Source organism: Rhipicephalus sanguineus, chromosome 11, assembly GCF_013339695.2.
Source record: "Rhipicephalus sanguineus isolate Rsan-2018 chromosome 11, BIME_Rsan_1.4, whole genome shotgun sequence".
Taxonomy (NCBI): domain Eukaryota; kingdom Metazoa; phylum Arthropoda; class Arachnida; order Ixodida; family Ixodidae; genus Rhipicephalus; species Rhipicephalus sanguineus.
Window position 1 is genome coordinate 89,131,121 of NC_051186.1, and position 18,691 is coordinate 89,149,811.

Below are 18,691 nucleotides of genomic sequence, written 5' to 3' on the forward strand. Positions count from 1 at the left end.
GCAAGTACATATCTGTTGACATTCTCGTCAGTGGCCTTAAACCTTCGTCTCAAAATGCGCCAGCGACTAGTTAATATGCCAAACGCATTCTCAATCACACGCCTTGCTCGAGCGTGACGGTAATTATAAATTTTCTCAGTGTCTGTTTTAATATAACGCATTGGATAAGGTCGCATGAGGTACTCTTTCAAGGGAAATGCTCCATCCCCAAGAATAACATCAGGGGAGACATCTCCTCCTGCAAGTGCAGTGGGCTAACGAATACCCAGCTTTTCTGTCTCAAGGGCTTTGGAAAGCGCACTCCTTCCGTAGACGCCCCCGTCGCTTTCTCCACCAGAGCGCCCAACTTCCACGTAAAGAATCACACATGATGGCCATGTGTGATTCTGCAACTTGTATGCAGAATCACACATGGCCATCAAAATTTTGCTAAAGCTTCCTTTGTAGTTGAACTTCTCCGATCCTGAATTAGATGTGGCTTCGACTGTCACATGTTTGCCATCGATACTTCCTGCAAAAGAAAGTAAAACTAAGTTGCCATGAATTTAACAGAGGGAACAGCAGCATGCACACACGTGACATCATACCTGACATTCCTTTGGACGATATAACCATCTGCGCTTTAGATACCGCACTTTCCTATCGCTCAGTACACTTGTTGATGTGTTCCCGTGTTGTTAAGTAGTTACGAAACGTTTCAAAAAGGAAATAAAATGTTTTTAGGAAGTCACAAAATAAGTTTATCGCCTGCAACTTGCTCTAATATCTATGGTGTATTCCAAGCTTTCTTAGAGCCCTACTGAAGTGTTTTTATCGATATTCTCATTTGTGCTTCAGTGAAGTTAAATTTACTTGCACCACTTACCGATGCAGTTAGGAAAATTCCACCGCTGCTTAAAACCTCTGGTAATATCACGCCACTCCTCGGGCTTGCTGGGGCACTTAACGTATATTTTTTTCAAGGTTTCCCAAATCACCTGTGTGGTTTCTGAAATGATTTCGGAGACAGTCGATCTTCCAATAAAATATGAGTATGACAACGAGCGCTGAGTGTCACCACTTGCAAGAAACCTGGAAGAAATCGAAAGAAATGCTTATACAGTAAGAAAAAAAAGCCGACAGATCCCACGCATTGTGGGAATCGATGTAATGCGAAGCAGCCAGCAAAGAGCTGCATAAATCGTCTTGTATGTCATTGAGGAAAATGCATGTCATGGTTTTCATGTTAACTCCTATTATTTATGTTCGTCACACAGTAACGTCGCGCAATACGAACTGCGGGGTCGATCAAGCTAGAGAAACGGGCGCCAGCGCCCCGTGAGCGTGGCACGTAAGTCATGCTGTACATGACATGCGTGTCATGATTTTCATGTTAACTCGTGTTATTTATGTTCGTTAAACAGTCACGTCGCACAATACCAATTTCGGGGTAGATCAAGCTAGCGAAGCCGCCGCCAGCGCCCCATGAGCGTGGCACGTAAGTCATGCTGTGCATGACATGCGTGTCATGATTTTCATGTTAACGCGTGTTATTTATGTTCGTTACACAGTCACGTCACAAGATACCAATTTTGGTGTATATAAATCTAGCGAAACAGCCGCCAGCGCCCCATGAGCGTGGCACGTAAGTCATGCCGTACATGACATGCGTGTCATGATTGTCATGTTAACTCGTGTTTTTATGTTCGTCACACAGTCACGTCGCGCAATACCAATTTCGTGGTAGATCAAGCTAGCGAAACGGCCGCCAGCGCTCCATGAGCGTGGCACGGAAGTCATGCTGTACATGACATGCGTGTCATGATTTTCACGTTAACTCGAGTTTTTACGTTCGTCACACAGTCACGTCGCGCAATACCAATTTCGGGGTAGATCAAGCTAGCGAAACTGCCGCCAGCGCTCCATGAGCGTGGCACGGAAGTCATGCTGTACATGACATGCGTGTCATGATTTTCATGTTAACTCGAGTTTTTATGTTCGTCACACAGTCACGTCGCGCAATACCAATTTCGGGGTAGATCAAGCTAGCGAAACTGCCGCCAGCGCCCCATGAGCGTGGCACGTAAGTCATGCTGTACATGACATGCGTGTCATGAGTGTCATGTTAACTCGTGTTTTTATGTTCGTCACACAGTCACGTCGCGCAATACCAATTTCGTGGTAGACCAAGCTAGCGAAACGGCCGCCAGCGCTCCATGAGCGTGCACGGAAGTCATGCTGTACATGACATGCGTGTCATGATTTTCATGTTAACTCGAGGTTTTATGTTCGTCAGACAGTCACGTCGCGCAATACCAATTTCGGGATAGATCAAGCTAGCGAAACGGCCGCGAGCGCCCCATGAGCGTGGCACGTAAGTCATGCTGTACATGACATGCGTGTCATGATTGTCATGTTAACTCGTGTTTTTATGTTCGTCACACAGTCACGTCGCGCAATACCAATTTCGTGGTAGATCAAGCTAGCGAAACGGCCGCCAGCGCTCCATGAGCGTGGCACGAAAGTCATGCTGTACATGATATGCGTGTCATGATTTTCATGTTAACTCGAGTTTTTATGTTCGTCACACAGTCACGTCGTGCAATACCAATTTTGGTGTATGTCAAGCTAGCGAAACTGCCGCCAGCGCTCCATGAGCGTGGCACGCAAGTCATGTTGTACATGACATGCGTGTCATGATTTTCATGTTAACTCGAGTTTTTATGTTCGTCATACAGTCACGTCGCGCAATACCAATTTCGGAGTAGATCAAGCTAGCGAAACTGCCGCCGGCTCCATGAGCGTGGCACGTAAGTCATGCTGTGCATGACATGCGTGTCATGATTTTCATGTTAGCTCGTGTTATTTATGTCCGTCACACAGTCACGTCGCAAGATACCAATTTTGGTGTATATCAAACTAGCGAAACGGCCGCCAGCGCACCATGAGTGTAGCATGTAAATCATGCTGTACATGACATGCGTGTCATGATTTTCATGTTATGACTTGTCATTTATGTTCTTCATACAGTCATGCTACGCCATACCAATTTCGGTGCACATTCGATGAACCAAGCGACCAGGAGAGCACAAAGTCGTAGGCGGCTAGATAGATAGATAGATAGATACGCTCAAAGTCGCAGAAGTTCGCTAAGAAATGCTTCGCATTTAATACATCCGACAATCTTCAGAAAACCAACCTTGATGAGCATATTTATTCCATTATTCACCTCAGTGTTATTTCAAGTCGTGTCCGCGCCGGGATGGCCATTCTCCAATTGGTGTCCAGACGCTCAATCCCACTTTTCACCAAAGACAGCAACTTCTCGAACGTCGCCGGAAGCATCCTCATGTAACTGCGCACAAATTTGTGCCGATATAAAACATTTTCTAGAAATGGTCTATTTCAAGTACTGCAGTAATGAATCTCTTGAAAATGACTTCAGCACTGACAGCCTTTCATTCACTCCCGTGACTTGACCGGTAATATAAGTCAGTAGTGTGTAACATGCGAAATAGGCTGGCAGTAAGTGGACCTGAGTATGCTAACCAAGCTGTGTAGCCTATCGCTACCCCAGAAAAATGTTATCCAAAATTCCAGAGGGGTCAGCCCCCCACCCCTTGCAGACCGTTCCGATCGCCCATGACGATAAGTGACTAATAACGCCACAATTTATGAAATACTGTTGCTGTTCTGCACGAACATACCATGCTGTGTAATTACTCGAAGTAGTATTCAGGGTCGGACCGGCGCAGCAAAGGAATGAGCAAAGATGAGTGGCCGAACTTCCGTTGTCTGCACTCGGTCGCCGGGCTTTGCGCGCTCGTTGCTTTCTTCGCTTGCAAAGCAGAAACATCATCATATAACCACTCAGCATCAGGACAGCAGGTGCGCTGTTGCCGTGGCTCGCCATTTTTTGAGTTGCCACTGCTTCCAGTGCTGCCAGTTACCATGATATATACTGTTCAATTTCTTGCTTCAGATAACATCCCTATTGCGTTCGTAATGTACTGTTTAACAGTTCATTTTTTGTTTACACAAACATTATACTGACAAAACTTCATTTAGCTTATTTAGTGAATAATGTTTATTTCATTTCTCTGCGCCTAGCGAACATACGACAACGATCGGTCAACACTGCTCAAAAACGTGCTCTATCGACGTTGCCACCGCCGTCGCCTGTTCGTACACTGCTGCGTCGCGTCTGCTGTACGTTTTTTTGACGCGACGGTGACGGGACGGAGGGTTTGACGGCTGTGTGAACGAGCCCTTAGGCAGCGCGCTGCGGAACGAGGGGTCGCAGTTTTGAATTCCCGGGCGTGCGCTTCGATATATATATATATGTATATATTGTTAAGGTGTTTAATAGACAGCACTCAACGACAGTGAGTAATGGCGACAGTCACGGCAAGGCACGAACACTGCGCGAGCGGCGTTCTTTTTTCAAGCAACCAAAGAGGACGATCCACTAGAAGGCGCTGGAGAGGGTAACCCATTACCGTGTCCCAAGGCTTCTCTACAATTACCCCGGGTACGAAAAGGGAGCCGTCCGGCGACCTAACAGCTCGTCACTATGAGTGGGTCATAGCAGGCCTTGAGGCGCTCCACGATGACAATGTCGCGCCCTCGACGGCGCATGTCCGAAGCTGGTTCGGTGGGTTCGATCAGGTAGTTGACCGGCGATGTGCGCTCGACGATCCGGTATGGGCCTTCGTATTTCGGCAGCAGTTTTGAAGAAAGGCCACTTGCAGTGGTAGGGACCGAGAACCATACGAGCGCTCCAGGGAGGAACGTGGGTTCAGAAGTGGTGGTGCCATCGCGAATGCTCTTCTGCAGCTCTTGTTCCTGCGTCGTAAATGTCTTGGCAAGCTCGCGACACTCTTCAGCGAGCCTGGCTGTGTCAGAAATAGGCGCACACTCAGATGAATTCGGCTTGTATGGAAGTATCGTGTCGATGGTGTGCGACGGGTGCCTTCCGTACAGTAAGAAGAACGGTGAAAAACCAGTAGTGCTCTGAGGGGCGGTGTTATAGGCGTAGGTGACGAAGGGCAGAATGGCATCCCAATTGGTGTGATCGGCGGCGACGTACATTGACAGCATGTCGCCGAGCGTGCGGTTAAAGCGTTCGGTTAGGCCATTCGTCTGCGGGTGGTAAGCAGCAGTTCTGCGGTGAACAGCATGGCACTCTTTCAGAATGGCTTCCACGACTTCCGATAAGAAGACACGGCCTCGATCGCTGAGAAGCTCTTGGGGTGGACCGTGACGCAGTATGAATCGGTGTAGTAGGAAGGAGGCAACATCGCGCGCTGTAGCCGCTGGGAGGGCAGCGGTTTCGGCGTAGCGCGTCAGATGGTCAACAGCGACGATGGCCCAGCGGTTACCAGCCGAAGTCAGAGGAAGTGGTCCATACAAATCGATGCCCACGCGCCCATACGGACGGTTAGGGCAAGGTAATGGTTGTAGACCTGCTGGCGACAGGTGCTTGGCAGGTTTTCAGCGTTGGCAATCGAGGCAGGAGCGAACGAACTTCTGCACGTAGCGGTACATCCCAGGCCAGAAGCATCGTTATCGAATGCGGTGGTAAGTTTTGGATACCCCAGAGTGCGCGCATTGCGGGTCAGAGTGGAAGGCCTCGCATATATCAGAACGCAGACTGCGGGGTATCACTAGTAGCCACTGGCGGCCGTCGGCGTTGTAATTGCGTCGGTGCAGGAGGTCGTCACGCACGGCGAAATGGTGGGCTTGACGACGCAACGCGCGAGTGGATGGTGTTGCCGTCGGATCAGTGAGCAAGCCGATCAGCGAGGCGATCCATTTATCCTTGCGCTGTTCAGTAGCGATGGTGTGAAGGCTGATTGAAGCAACAGTTATGTGAGATACTGAGCAGGGGGCATTGTCGTCAGGCAAGGGAGAGCGCGAGAGGGCGTCGGCGTCAGTATGCTGGCGTCCGTTGCGGTACAGCACGCGGATGTCGTAGTCCTGCAGGCGAAGTGCCCAGCGGGCGAGACGGCCTGACGGATCCTTTAATGACGACAGCCAGCATAGTGCATGATTGGTCGGTGATGACATCAAATGGGCGACCATACAAATAAGGTCGAAATTTTGTAAGGGCCCATATGATCGCCAGGCACTCTTTTTCCGTGACTGAGTATTTGGTCTCGGCTCTGGTAAGCGTACGGCTTGCGTATGCCACGACATATTCGGGGAACCCTGGTTTGCGTTGCGCAAGGACAGCGCCGAGGCCTAAACCGCTGGCTTCCGTGTGTACCTCCTTTGGGGCCGAGGGTCGTAGTGGCGTAGCATGGAAGGAGACGTCAACAAAAGACGGAGCTTTGCGAACGCGTCGTCACACTCGGACGACCACGAATTTAGGGGTCCGTTACTTCCAAGGAGCTTCGTCAGCGGCGATATGATGGTGGCGAAGTTTCGTATGAAGCGTAGAAAGTATGAACACAGTCCGACGAAACTGCGCAGTTCTTTGACTGACGTAGGTTTGGGATATTCGGCCACGGCCCGAAGCTCGGCCGGATCGGGAAGGATTCCGTCTTTGGACACGACGTTGCCGAGGATTGTCAGCTGCCGTGCCGCAAATCGGCACTTCTTCAGATTCAGTTGGAGGCCGGCGTTGCTCAAACGTGTCAAAACATGCCGCAGACGTTGGAGATGCGTGGAGAAGTCCGGAGCGAAGACGACGACGTCGTCCAGGTAACACAGGCAAGTGTGCCATTTCAAGTTACGCAGTACGGTGCCCATCATGCGCTCGAAGGTTGCGGGCGCATTGCACAGACCGAACGGCATGACGTTGAACTTGTACAAGCCGTCGGGTGTGACAAAGGCTGTCCTTGGTCGAGCGTCATCAGCCATGGGTACTTGCCAGTACCCCGAGCGCAAATGGAGAGACGAAAGGAATTCTGCTCCTTCGAGGCTGTCAATCGCGTCGTCGATTCGCGGCAGTGGATAAACATCCTTGCGGGTGATCTTGTTGAGCCGTCGGTAGTCGACACAGAACCGCACAGAACCATCCTTCTTCGCAACGAGAACAACAGGAGACGCCCATGGGCTGTCGGAGGGCCGAATTATATCGCGTCGAAGCATATCGTCCACTTGCTCGTTAATTACCCGGCGTTCTGGGGGAGACACGCGATATGGACGTTGCCGCAGTGGTGGTTGGGCGCCAATGTCGATGCGATGCGTAACAGCGGACGTGCGGCCGAGGGATGTTTGCCCGACATCGAAAGGATGACGAAATTCATCCAACAAGCACAGAAGCTGCGAACGCTGGACCGACGTAAGGTTGTCAGCAATGGAGGGACCAAATACATCAGTAGGTGACGAATCAGACGTGGAAACAGCACTGATGGTGCGGGAACTGGTACAGTGCGAGTCATCGGGTGCGTCCAGAACTTGTGCGTCTTCAACGGGTTCAACTTTGCCGAGACATTCCCCTCCAACCAACGTAACAATGCACGGGGATGGGTTGGTAACAAAAATAGTGGTGCTGCCCTGAGTGACACGCACGGTCGCAAAAGGTACCAGCAACCCTTTCCTAGTGCAGACGCGGGCAGATGGCGAAAGGAGTGCAATGGTGTCGGAGAGACCGGCGCAGTAGACCGACACAGCCGTTGACGAGTTTGGAGGCACTTTCGTATCGTCTGTGACGAGGATCTTGCTCACTGCCGATGGGCTGTCTGTGGGCGTCAAATGTGAGAACGGTGAGAGTTCGATTTCGGCTGGTGCGCAACGAATTACGGCGTCGTGGCGGGAGAGGAAATCCCATCCCAAGATGACGTCGTGAGAGCATGCCGCAATTATGATGAAATCGACGTCGTACATAACGTCCTGCATGACGACGCGAGCAGTGCATACTGCTGTGGGATGAATACTCTGGGAGCTCGCGGTACGGAGGGACATCCCAGAAAGTGGGGTCATCACTTTTCGAAGTAAGCGGCAAAGGTTCGCGTCCATAACGGATACAGCGGCTCTAGTATCGATAAGGGCCGATGCGCAAACACCGTCCTCAAGCACGTCGATTACATTCTATGGACTTCGCTGAGGGCTTTCACAGTTCGATAGCGTAGCAGCCCTGTAGCCGGCACACCCGCCTCAAAGAACGGAGGTCTAGCGGCGGCTTCGGCGTAACTCATTGGGGCAGCCGCAGGAATTAGTTGGGGCGTCCTGGCAACAACTGGAGGGTAAATCTGGGGCGCAGGCGCCGGAGGTTGCGGGTGGTACTCAGGCGGAGGGACATCCGCAAGGCATGACCTCCGGAAGAAGGGTGGTCGACGACTGTTGAACGTGCGGCGGGTGGGCAAAGGCGAGGAGGGAGACCTAGCGTGCAATTTCCTCGCGCACGAATGACTTGACTTCTGCCAGCAACGCGGCCTGGTCAGATATTGCCGCCAAGCCAGCAAGCTCTGCGTCGCGTGATGGGGAGCGACGGGTCATTGAACGCTGCCGGCGGAGCTCCTCGTAGCTCTGGCACAGCGTTATGACCTCGGCCACTGTGCCAGGGTTTTTGGCGAGGAGCATGGTGAAGGCATCGTCGTCAATGCCTTTCATTACGTTCCGGATCTTGTCAGACTCAGACATGGTTCCGTTGGCCTACTTACACAAGTCGAGGACGTCTTCGATATAACTTGTGAAAGATTCACCGGCCTGCTGAGATCGTTCACGTAAGCGCTGTTCGGCTTGCCGCTTACGAAGCTGCTGGGCGGCCAAAAACGCTGATGACGGCGGTCCTTGAAATCGGACCAAGTCGCAAAATCGGACGCGTGGTTGTTGTACCACAAGCTTGCTACGCCCGCGAGGTAGAATACCAAGTTGCTTAACTTGCCTTCTTCGTCCCATTTGTTGGGGATGCTGACGCGCTCGTAAATTGCGAGCCAGTCCTTCACGTCGGTGCTATCGGAGCCAGTGAAGGTAGGTGGATCGCGTATACGCGGGACACCGGGACATGTGCTCGTTGCGAGAGGAGGCGTTTGCTGGGCGGCGTCTTGAGGCATGATAGATGACAGGGTACGGAATCGGAGCTCCAGAGGCATTGAATGGGAGCAGAGCACTCTCCACCAAATTGTTAAGGTGTTTAATAGACAGCACTCAACGACAATGAGTAATGGCGACAGTCACGGCAAGGCACGAACTCTCTGCGCGAGCGGCGTTCTTTTTTCAAGCAACGAAAGAGGACGTCCCACTAGAAGGCGCTGGAGAGGGTAACCCATTACCATGTCCCAAGGCTTCTCTAATATATATATATATATATATATATATATATATATATATATATATATATATATATATATATATATATATATATATATATATATATATATATATATATATATTGTCACGTGGTCGTGACGTCGACGAAGACAGCAGTCGGCGTTTTCAAGATGAAACTGTTTATTTGGCGGAACTTGTGGCGGGGAAACGAAAAGTTAATTTACAGCAATCCACGCGGTATGCACTGACAGCGGCGAACAGAGCGTCGACCGTCGATCAACTGACAAGCGGTCAAGCGCGTCGGCTTTTATACAGGCGCCATCGAACTTTCCATCAATATCGCTGGTGGCGGCGTTGTCCCTCTACAAAGCTGGAACATTCGCGTGCGGCGCGCAATCTTAACAAAACGATTTACTACAATCGCGAAGTTCCTCCAACACTCCTTCGCGGACAGCGTTGAGCGTTGATAACCGTCCTTGCTGGTCAAACCCGAATACATCAACATAAAACAAGTGGGCGTGGCATTGCCCCCCTCTGAAAAAGCATCGTCCCGATGCTTGTGAAAGAACAATGAAGAGAAAAGAAAAAAAAAACAAGTGCCTACATAAATAAATTACAATAACAAAGGAAAAAGTAGAGTCCCCAGGTTTGCTAACACGCAAAAAACGGCTTAAGGCGCACGACATGGACGACTTCAGGTCGTGCGCGGCGTCGCGGAGAGTTCGTAATGCGTCCGGGATGACCTCGTAGTCAAGAGCGCCAAGGCGTCGAAGAATATTGTATGGCCCGAAGTATCGGCGAAGGAGTTTTTCGCTAAGCCCACGTCGGCGTATCGGTGTCCATACCCAAACACAGTCGCCGGGCTGGTATTCCACGAAGCGTCGTCGAAGATTGTAGCTGCCCCTGTACTGCTGGGTCTTGATGCGCAGGCGGGCGAGATGTCGAGCTTCTGCACGCTGTAAGTAAGCGGCGGCGTCGAGGTTTTCTTCGTCGGAGACGTTCGGTAGCATGGCGTCGAGCTTCGTCGCCGGGCTCCTTCCGTAGACCAACTTGTACGGCGTCATCTGCGTTGTTCCTTGGACGGCCGTGTTGTATGCGAAGGTCACATACGGAAGGATGGCATCCCACGCCTTGTGTTCGACGTCGACATACATGGCCAACATGTCGGCGATGGTCTTGTCTAGCCGCTCGGTGAGGCCATTTGTCTGTGAGTGGTAGGCGGTGGTGCGGCGGTGGCTCGTCTCGCTGTATTTGAAGATCGCCTGAGTTAGTTCCGCAGTAAAGGCGGTACCTTTGTCTGTGATGAGGACTGCTGGGGCGCCATTACGCAAGACCATGTTCTCCACGAAGAACTTGGCTACCTCGGCTGTCACTGCCTTTGGACAAGGCCTTTGTCTCGGCGTAGCGGGTGAGGTAGTGCAATTGCTACGACGATCCACTTGTTGCCGGAAGTTGACGTCGGGAACGGCCCCGGTAAGGTCCATCCCGATTTGCTGGAACGGCCAGTGAGGTGGTTCGATTGACTGCAGAAGCCCTGCTCGCCTATCCTCGGCGGTGTCTTCCGTCAGCTGGTAATCTCGGGAAGTCTTAACGTAGTGGGCGACGTCGGCAGCAAGGCGTGGCCAGTAGTATTTTTCCTGTATTCTGGCGAGCGTGCGGGAAACACAGTGGCGTCCAGCCGTCGGGTCGTCGTGTAGGGCCTGGAGGACTTCTGGTCGCAATGATGAGGGCACGATGAGAAGGTGGTCGATTCGAAGTGGCGAGAAGTTCTTCAGGAGAACGCCGTTCCGCAAGAAAAACGACGGCAGTCCTCGCTTGAATACCTTCGGAACAACGGCGGTCTCGCACTCGAGGTACTCCATAAGGCCCCCACAGTTCCGCGTCGTCTCGTTGCTTTTCGGCGAAGTCGTCGGCACTTATAGTTCCGAGGAAGGAGTCATCGTCGTCGTCGTCTTGCGGCGGCGCGTCGACGGGGGCACGCGACAGGCAGTCGGCGTCAGTGTTTTCGTCCGGACTTGTACACGACGGTAATGTCGAATTCTTGAAGCCTCAGACTCCGTCGTGCAAGAAGACCTGTAGGGTCCTTCAAGTTAGCTAGCCTACATAAGGCGCGATGGTCACTGACAACTTTGAAGGGCCTGCCATAGAGGTAGGGGCGAAAGTGACGTAGCCCAGAGGATGGCAACGCATTCCTTTTCTGTTGTGGAATAGTTAGTTTCTGCCTTGGATAGTGACCGGCTAGCATAAGTGATAACCCTTTCAAGCCCGTCAGGCTTTTGCACAAGGACCGCACCGAGTCCTACGCTGCTTGATGCGCCGCAATCGTCGAAATGCGCAAGTATAGGTGGCGTCTGCAGGCGTCCTTTAAGCTCTTGAAAGGCTTGCAGTTGCGCCGTTTCCCACCTGAATTCCGCGTTAGTCTTCGTGAGAAGCGTCACTGGTTCGGCGATCCGTGAAACGTTTTTGACGAAGCGTCTGCAATAGGCGCATAAGCCGAGAAATTGGCGCACGGCCTTCTTGTCGGTGGGTGGTGCGAAGTCGGCGATGGCAGCTGTTTTCCGCGGGTCTGGGCGCATTCCATTCTTGCTGATCCCATGACCCAGAAACAAGAGCTCGTCGTACGCGAATCGGCACTTTTCTGGCTTCAGGGTCAGTCCAGAGGTCTTGATTGCTTGAAGTACTACCTCAAGCTGCCGGAGATGCTCGTCGAAGGTTGAGGAAAACACGACGACGTCGTCCAAACACACAACGCACGTCTGCCACTTCAATCCGGCCAGTACGGTGTCCATGACGCGCTGGAACGTCGCAGGTGCCGAGCACAGACCGAAAGGCATGACCTTGAACTTAAAGAGGCCGTCGGGTGTTATAAAAGCGGTCTTTTCTCGATCTCTTTCGTTTACTTCGATCTGCCAATAGCCGGTCTTGAGGTCCATCGACGAAAAGTACGTCGCGTTGTGAAGTCGATCTAAGGTGTCGTCTATCCGTGGGAGCGGGTACACGTCCTTCTTCGTGATTTTGTTCATGTGCCGATAATCAACGCAGAAGCGCAGTGTCCCGTCCTTATTCTTCAAAAACACCACGGGTGACGCCCACGGACTCTTGGACGGCTGGATGATGTTGTCCCGTAGCATCTCGTCGGCTTGTTTTTTATCGCGTCGCGCTCTCGAGTCGAAACTCTGTATGGGCTCTGACGGAGTGGTCGAGAATTTTCTTCTGTTATAATTCGGTGCTTAGCAAAGGGCGTTTTTCGGACGCTCGATGACGACGAGAAACAGTCCTTGTATTGCAGGAGCAGGGTTTTGAGCTGGTCTTGCTTGACCTTCGGAAGGCTCGGGTTGACGTCAAAATTCGGTTCGGGACCTCTATTCGTCGAAGCAGGTTCGGCAGTATTGAAGAGGGTAGAAGCATCGCTGGCGGCTACACATTCGTCGATGTAGGCAGCCGTGGTACCAATGTTGAAGTGCCTATATTCGTGGCTGAAGTTTGTCAGCACTACCTTTGCTTTACCGTGAGGCAGCTCGGTTATACCTCGTGCGACGCAAATTTGACGGTTGAGGAGTAGGTGCTGATCACCGTCGATGAAGCCTTCAAGGTTTGCAGGTTTTTCGTTGCCGACGTAATTAATGACGCTGGAGCGCGGCAGAACGGTCACCTGCTATTCTATCACATTCAATGCATGGTTCCCAGGCGTCGCGTGGGGCGGGGGCGCTTTGTCCGAGGTTAGTGTTATCGACTCAGACCTCAGGTTGATGATGGCGCCGTGGTCACTGAGAAAGTCCATTCCAACTATCACATCCCTGGAGTAGTTTTGTAGGATTACAAAGCTCGCGGGATAAGTCCGGTTATTGATGGTGACTCTCGCCGTGCAGACACCAATCGACGTTATTAGATGGCCTCCAGCGGTCCGGATCTCGGGGCCTTGCCAAGCACTCCGAACTTTCGTCAACTTTGCTGCAAACGGGCCACTGATGACGGAATAGTCGGCTCCAGTATCGACGACAGCGGTGACGTTGTGGTCGTCGATCAGAACGTGGAGGTCGCTAGTCCGCCATCTTGCGTTGCGGTTACGTCGCGGCGTCGGGTCACGGCTACGTCGGTTTGCACCGCTGCTTCCTCGTTGCGTCATCAGGTCTGCTTCCGGTCGCAAAGTGTCGTTTTCAGGGCGTCGTTCAGCGTGCGGCGGGGCGGAGGATCTTCAGCATTTCGTCGTTCAGCAAGCTCACCTCCGTCGGTTGCTGCCCTTAGTTTTCTGTATACGGGCTAGGCGACCGGCCTCGGTTTGGGCCAGTGTACTGCCGGCGGTGCGGTGACATGTAGCGGCCGGGCGACGGCGAGCGGGAAGGTCGTCGTTCTTGCCACTGTGTTCCGGTGAGGTAGTCGTCGATGTCTCGAGGCCGTTCGCCTGACTGCGTGCGCGGCGCGTTGACGGCGAATCCGAAGCCCCATCTGTCGGTACTGGCAGCGGCGGTACGTGTGGCCGGCCTCCCCGCAGTGGTAGCAGAGCGGGCGGTTGTCGGGGGCACGCCAGACATCGGCCTTCCTCGGGGTGTAGCGCTGGCTGACAGGTGCACGGTAGGGCGTCGGTGGAGGCGGCGGCGTCTGGCAACGGTACTGCGGCGGTGTGGCGTCTTGGCGGGGTCGTGGAGGAGGAGCATGACGGCGGGCTGCAGCAGCATAGCTCATAGGTTGCGGCTGCGGCTCTGCTAGCTGAGGCGCGCCGAGTGAATGCTGGATCTCCTGGCGCACGACGTCGGCGATGGAATCTACTTGAGGTTGCGACGAAAGTAGAATTTTTCGCAGCTCCTCTTGCACGATTGCTCGAATCGTCTTACGCAGGTGGCGGATCCTACTGCTTGAACGTCGGCGTAGCTTGTGGCCGAGAAGCTGCGGGTTTATTGCCGCGTTCGCATCGCAAACGTTTTCTCGATCGTGGAAGCCTCCGAAGCAAATTCAGCGACCGTCTTCAGCGGGTTCCTTATCAATCCAGCGAAGAGTTCCTGTTTGACACCCCGCATGAGGAACCTCACTTTCTTCTCTTCGGGCATACTTGGGTCGGCGTGTCGAAACAGGCGATTAATCTGTTCCGTGTAGATGGCAATATTTTCGTTGGGCAGCTGCACACGAGTCTCCAGCATAGCCGCGGCCCGTTCCTTGCGGACCATGCCCGTGAACGTGCTTAGGAACGTCGTCCGAAAGAGATCCCATGTTTGTAGGGCGGATTCTCGCTTCTCGAACCACGTCCTCGCGGCGTCTTCTAGGTAGAAGTATACGTGGCGCAGCCTGTCCTCGCAGTTCCAGTTATTAAATCTGGAGACCCTTTCGAAGGTCTCGAGCCAAGTCTCGGGGTCTTCACATGGCGAACCGCGGAAGGTCGGCGGCTCCCTGGGTGGCTGCATCACGATCGCCGTAGGGGACACTGCGGCAGTCATCGTCCCTGTTGTCTTCGTTGCCGTGGCTTTTGCCTTGTCCAGTAGGAGTCCGTATTCTGGTGGGAGACCTTGGTGTCTGCGGCTGGATCGCTGGTCAGCGGTGGCACCGGAGTCCCCTTGACGGTGAGGGCTTGGCTCACGGTTGGAGGGGGGTTGTTCGGTACATGGACGGCGAAGCAGCTCCACCAGATGTCACGTGGTCGTGACGTCGACGAAGACAGCAGTCGGCGTTTTCAAGATCAAACTGTTTATTTGCCCGAACTTGTGGCCGGGAAACGAAAAGTTAAGTTACAGGAATACACACGGTATGCACTGATAGCGGCGAAAAGAGCGTCGACCGTCGATCAAGTGACAAGCGGTCAAGCGCGTCGGCTTTTATACAGGCGCCATCGAACTTTCCGACAATATCGCTGGTGGCGGCATTACCTCTCAACAAAGCTGGAACATTGGCGTGCGGCGGGCAATCCTAACAAAACCATCTGCGACAATCGCGAAGTTTCTCGAACACTGCTTCGCGGACAGCGTCGAGCGTTGATAAGCCTCCTTGCTGGTCAAACCCGAATACATCAACATAAAGCAAGTGGGCGTGGCAATATATATATATATATATATATATATATATATATATATATATATATATATATATATATTGCCGCATGGTTGTGAGAGCACGCACGGGTAGAAGGGGACACAGAAGTTCGGACTGAGCCGCTTCTTGGCCTAAGCAGCCCAACGCGCCGAACAACGCAACGTTGTCGTCATAAGTGTGACAACATTGGTGGAGCAGCTGGGTACGACGACTCACGACTCACCCCATGCATAAGACCCCACCCGGTAGCCGGAACACAAGCCCTGTGCCCGTGAACACTCCAGTTCACAGAGCAAGCCGCCGCCAACGAGGCTTACCACAGGAGGCACCGGAACAGCCTACTGACACGGTGACTTATGACTTCACCTCAAGCCGCCATGGAAGTTTCTACGTCTTCTACTTTTTGACATTTTGACCGCACAAAAAAGACGAGGACAGAGGGAGGTACGACGACACGGGCGGTAAACTTTCAACTCATTTTATTCAGTGAAAGACGTAGCAATATATAGCGAGTTTTGACATGCGCAGACGCAGTTACGTCCGCTCATCAGTCTAGTGGGGCAGCCACCTGTCCAAGAAAGACATTTATATTAGAAAGAAAAATGATGACTGTGTCAGTGACACCTCCATCAGATTATTTCAGTCGGAAATGTCTTTCTTGGACAGGTGGCTGCCCCACTAGACTAATGAGCGGACGTAACTGTGTCTGCGCATGTCAAAACTCGCTATATATTGCTACGTCTTTCACTGAATAAAATGAGTTGAAAGTTTACCGCCCGTGTCGTCGTACCTCCCTCTGTCCTCGTCTTTTTTGTGCGGTCAAAATGTCAAACAGTAAGCACCAACTAGGCCAAACGCAAGTTCTCCTACGTCTTCTACGCCGATCTACTGCACCGTTCAGAATCCGCTGATGCCTACTCCTCTTTACAGAGAGCTGTTTGAAGATGTGGATGACTGGCTGAGTGAGTTTGAACGTGTCGCAGTGATCAATTACTGGGATGACGCCGCAAAGCTCCGCAACGTCTATTTCTGCTTAAAAGACGGCGCCCGAACATCGTTCTTGAACAGAGATGATGTTTTGACATCCTGGGGCGAGTTCCAGCATCGCCTCTTGGAGACCTACTGGAGACCCGACCGCCGCGAACGTGCTGAACATGCACTGCAAGCACGCATTCAGATGCCGAACGAGACCGTCACGATGTACGTGGAGGACATGACACGGCTTTTCAAGCGAGCGGTTCCTGCAACGCCAGAAGAAAAAACGCTGCGCTATCTTATGCGAGGTGTCAAGGAGCAGCTTTTTGTTGGTCTGGTGCGGAGTCCTCCAAAGAGTGTAGCCGAGTTTCTGACTGAAGCCCCAACGATGGAGAAAGTACTTCATCAGCGGTCTGCCCTATTAGACAGGCAAGTGAATACCGAATCGTCTCCCGAATGTCGCGCCACCCTTGGGGGCAACAGCACTGAATGGATTCGGGAAATCGTTCGCTCTGTCGTCCGCGAAGAAATGCAGAAGCTGTACGGGCCGAGACAACCAGAGGTAGGCTCCATCACCAGTGGTTATCCGGGACGGGGTCCTGTAGCTGCTGCACAACCGTCACTATCAACCGACGCCTACCAATATAGAATCGGCCCCAGTGTCCACTGATATTGGGAGCCGTACGTATGCCGAAGCCTTGCGCATACCGGTCTCTTCTTTGCCGGTTGCTAGCCCCGATTCAATCAGCACAGGCTGGTTAGGACATTGACGGTCGCCGTGCACCTACGCGGATGTCTGATCTCCTACGCACTTACGCGGAAGTGCGTAGGACATATATATATATATTATATATATATATATATATATATATATATATATATATATATATATATATATGCGGGACATGGCGGTGACGGCAAATTCCCGCCGTGAGTTATTAGCGAGAAGCATACACATAGATTTGAGAAGATAGGAAGCTTATACTGCTTCTGCCGGCAATGAAGGAGATGACAACATTTTGCATTTAGGGCTATAATAGCGTTTATTATTATTATTTGGTGAAATATAAGTGCCTAGGCTTACTGTTGAGTTTTGATAGCACTTGAACTATCGTCGGCGCTATTGTCACCCCCCCTGCTCTCTCTCTCAACAGCTCCTTCAGCACTGTGACAGCTTTTAGACTCCATAACCAATATGGAGGCGAAAACACCCGCCAGATGTGATGCCCCGCACCTGTCGTATCTATTCTCGGCATTTAAAGGCCGCATTGTTGTACGTGCTTGCGTAATACGTTAATGCAACGGTTGTTTTGATTTTACAGACAAAAACTGTGTTTACATAAATACGACGGTGAAGCTTTGCTCAATCTGTTTCTATGAAGTGTCTTGACGTCACTTTAACCTTAAGTAGCGGGCGAAGGTCCTTTCAAAAGAGTTCGCCAACTTCATGACGTGCCATTATAAAAGAAAATCACAGCATATCCACCGGAGTGAATGATGATGAGTGGGCGAAGCAGCAGAGGTTCATCGGTAAACCGTGAATCTTCCGTGAATTCTGCCCACTACATCATCACCGACGTGAGATCGGCCGCGTTTATACCAAAGGTTCGATGAGAGTTATGACGACTTGCAGCTCACTTTAATTTTACATGTACGCTGTGAATTTTCATTGCTTTAGAAAACCATTGCTTTAGAAAACATCTGGCGTCTTTCGTTAAGCAGCTGGTGTCTTTTCGTTTTGCTTTTAGAAAACATCTGGCGTCTTTCCGTTGGTTTATTTCATCAATGCAACGGCGTTTTGAACAAAATTTTTATTGTTTAATCACGCACAGGAGAAATCTCACCAGGCACTACCTTGGAGGTAAACAATGGCTGCTAATGGGAATGAGAGACAGAAGAAGTCGGCTTTTAGCTAACACTTACACTTCTACTTCTACTAACGTTTCCTACTGGAACATGCCAATGGCTGCTAATGGGGAATGAGAGACAGAAGAATTCGGCTTTTAGTTAACGCGCACGCTGCGAATTTTTTATTGTTCAACAACGCACAGGAGAAATCTCCCACCGGCACCACCTTGGAGGTCAAGATCTGGTACCTAGCGTTACGACTGGTTTACGCACTACAAGGGACGAACGGGTGCCGCTTTAGGGAGCTTCGCCCCTAATAGTACTTTAACTGTGGAGCGAATAATTTGGCTTTCAGCGTGTTCCTTACAGTGAACCTTCTGCAGCATAAACGCTCGGTTGCCTATCGACCCTGCCGGCAGCAAGTTATCTTTTCGTCCACTTTACTTTCTTCACATTTGCGTCATATATACTACAAAAAATCGGCCAGAATCCACGCAATGTGGGGATCGAATGCGAATGTAATGCGAAGCAGCCAGCAAAGAGCTGCATACATCGCCTTGTTTTTCATTGAGGCTAATGAAGTAATTTATGTCGTGACATCTAGTTCGCTATATATCGCGAGATTGTCACACACGCATGAGTGTACAATCTG

General features: G+C 51.6%; 1 pseudogene; it reads right to left on the reverse strand.

The window, feature by feature from the left end:
- Positions 1–254: 254 nt before the first annotated feature.
- Positions 255–3,835, reverse strand: LOC125756418 (uncharacterized; annotated as a pseudogene).
- Positions 3,836–18,691: the final 14,856 nt, after the last annotated feature.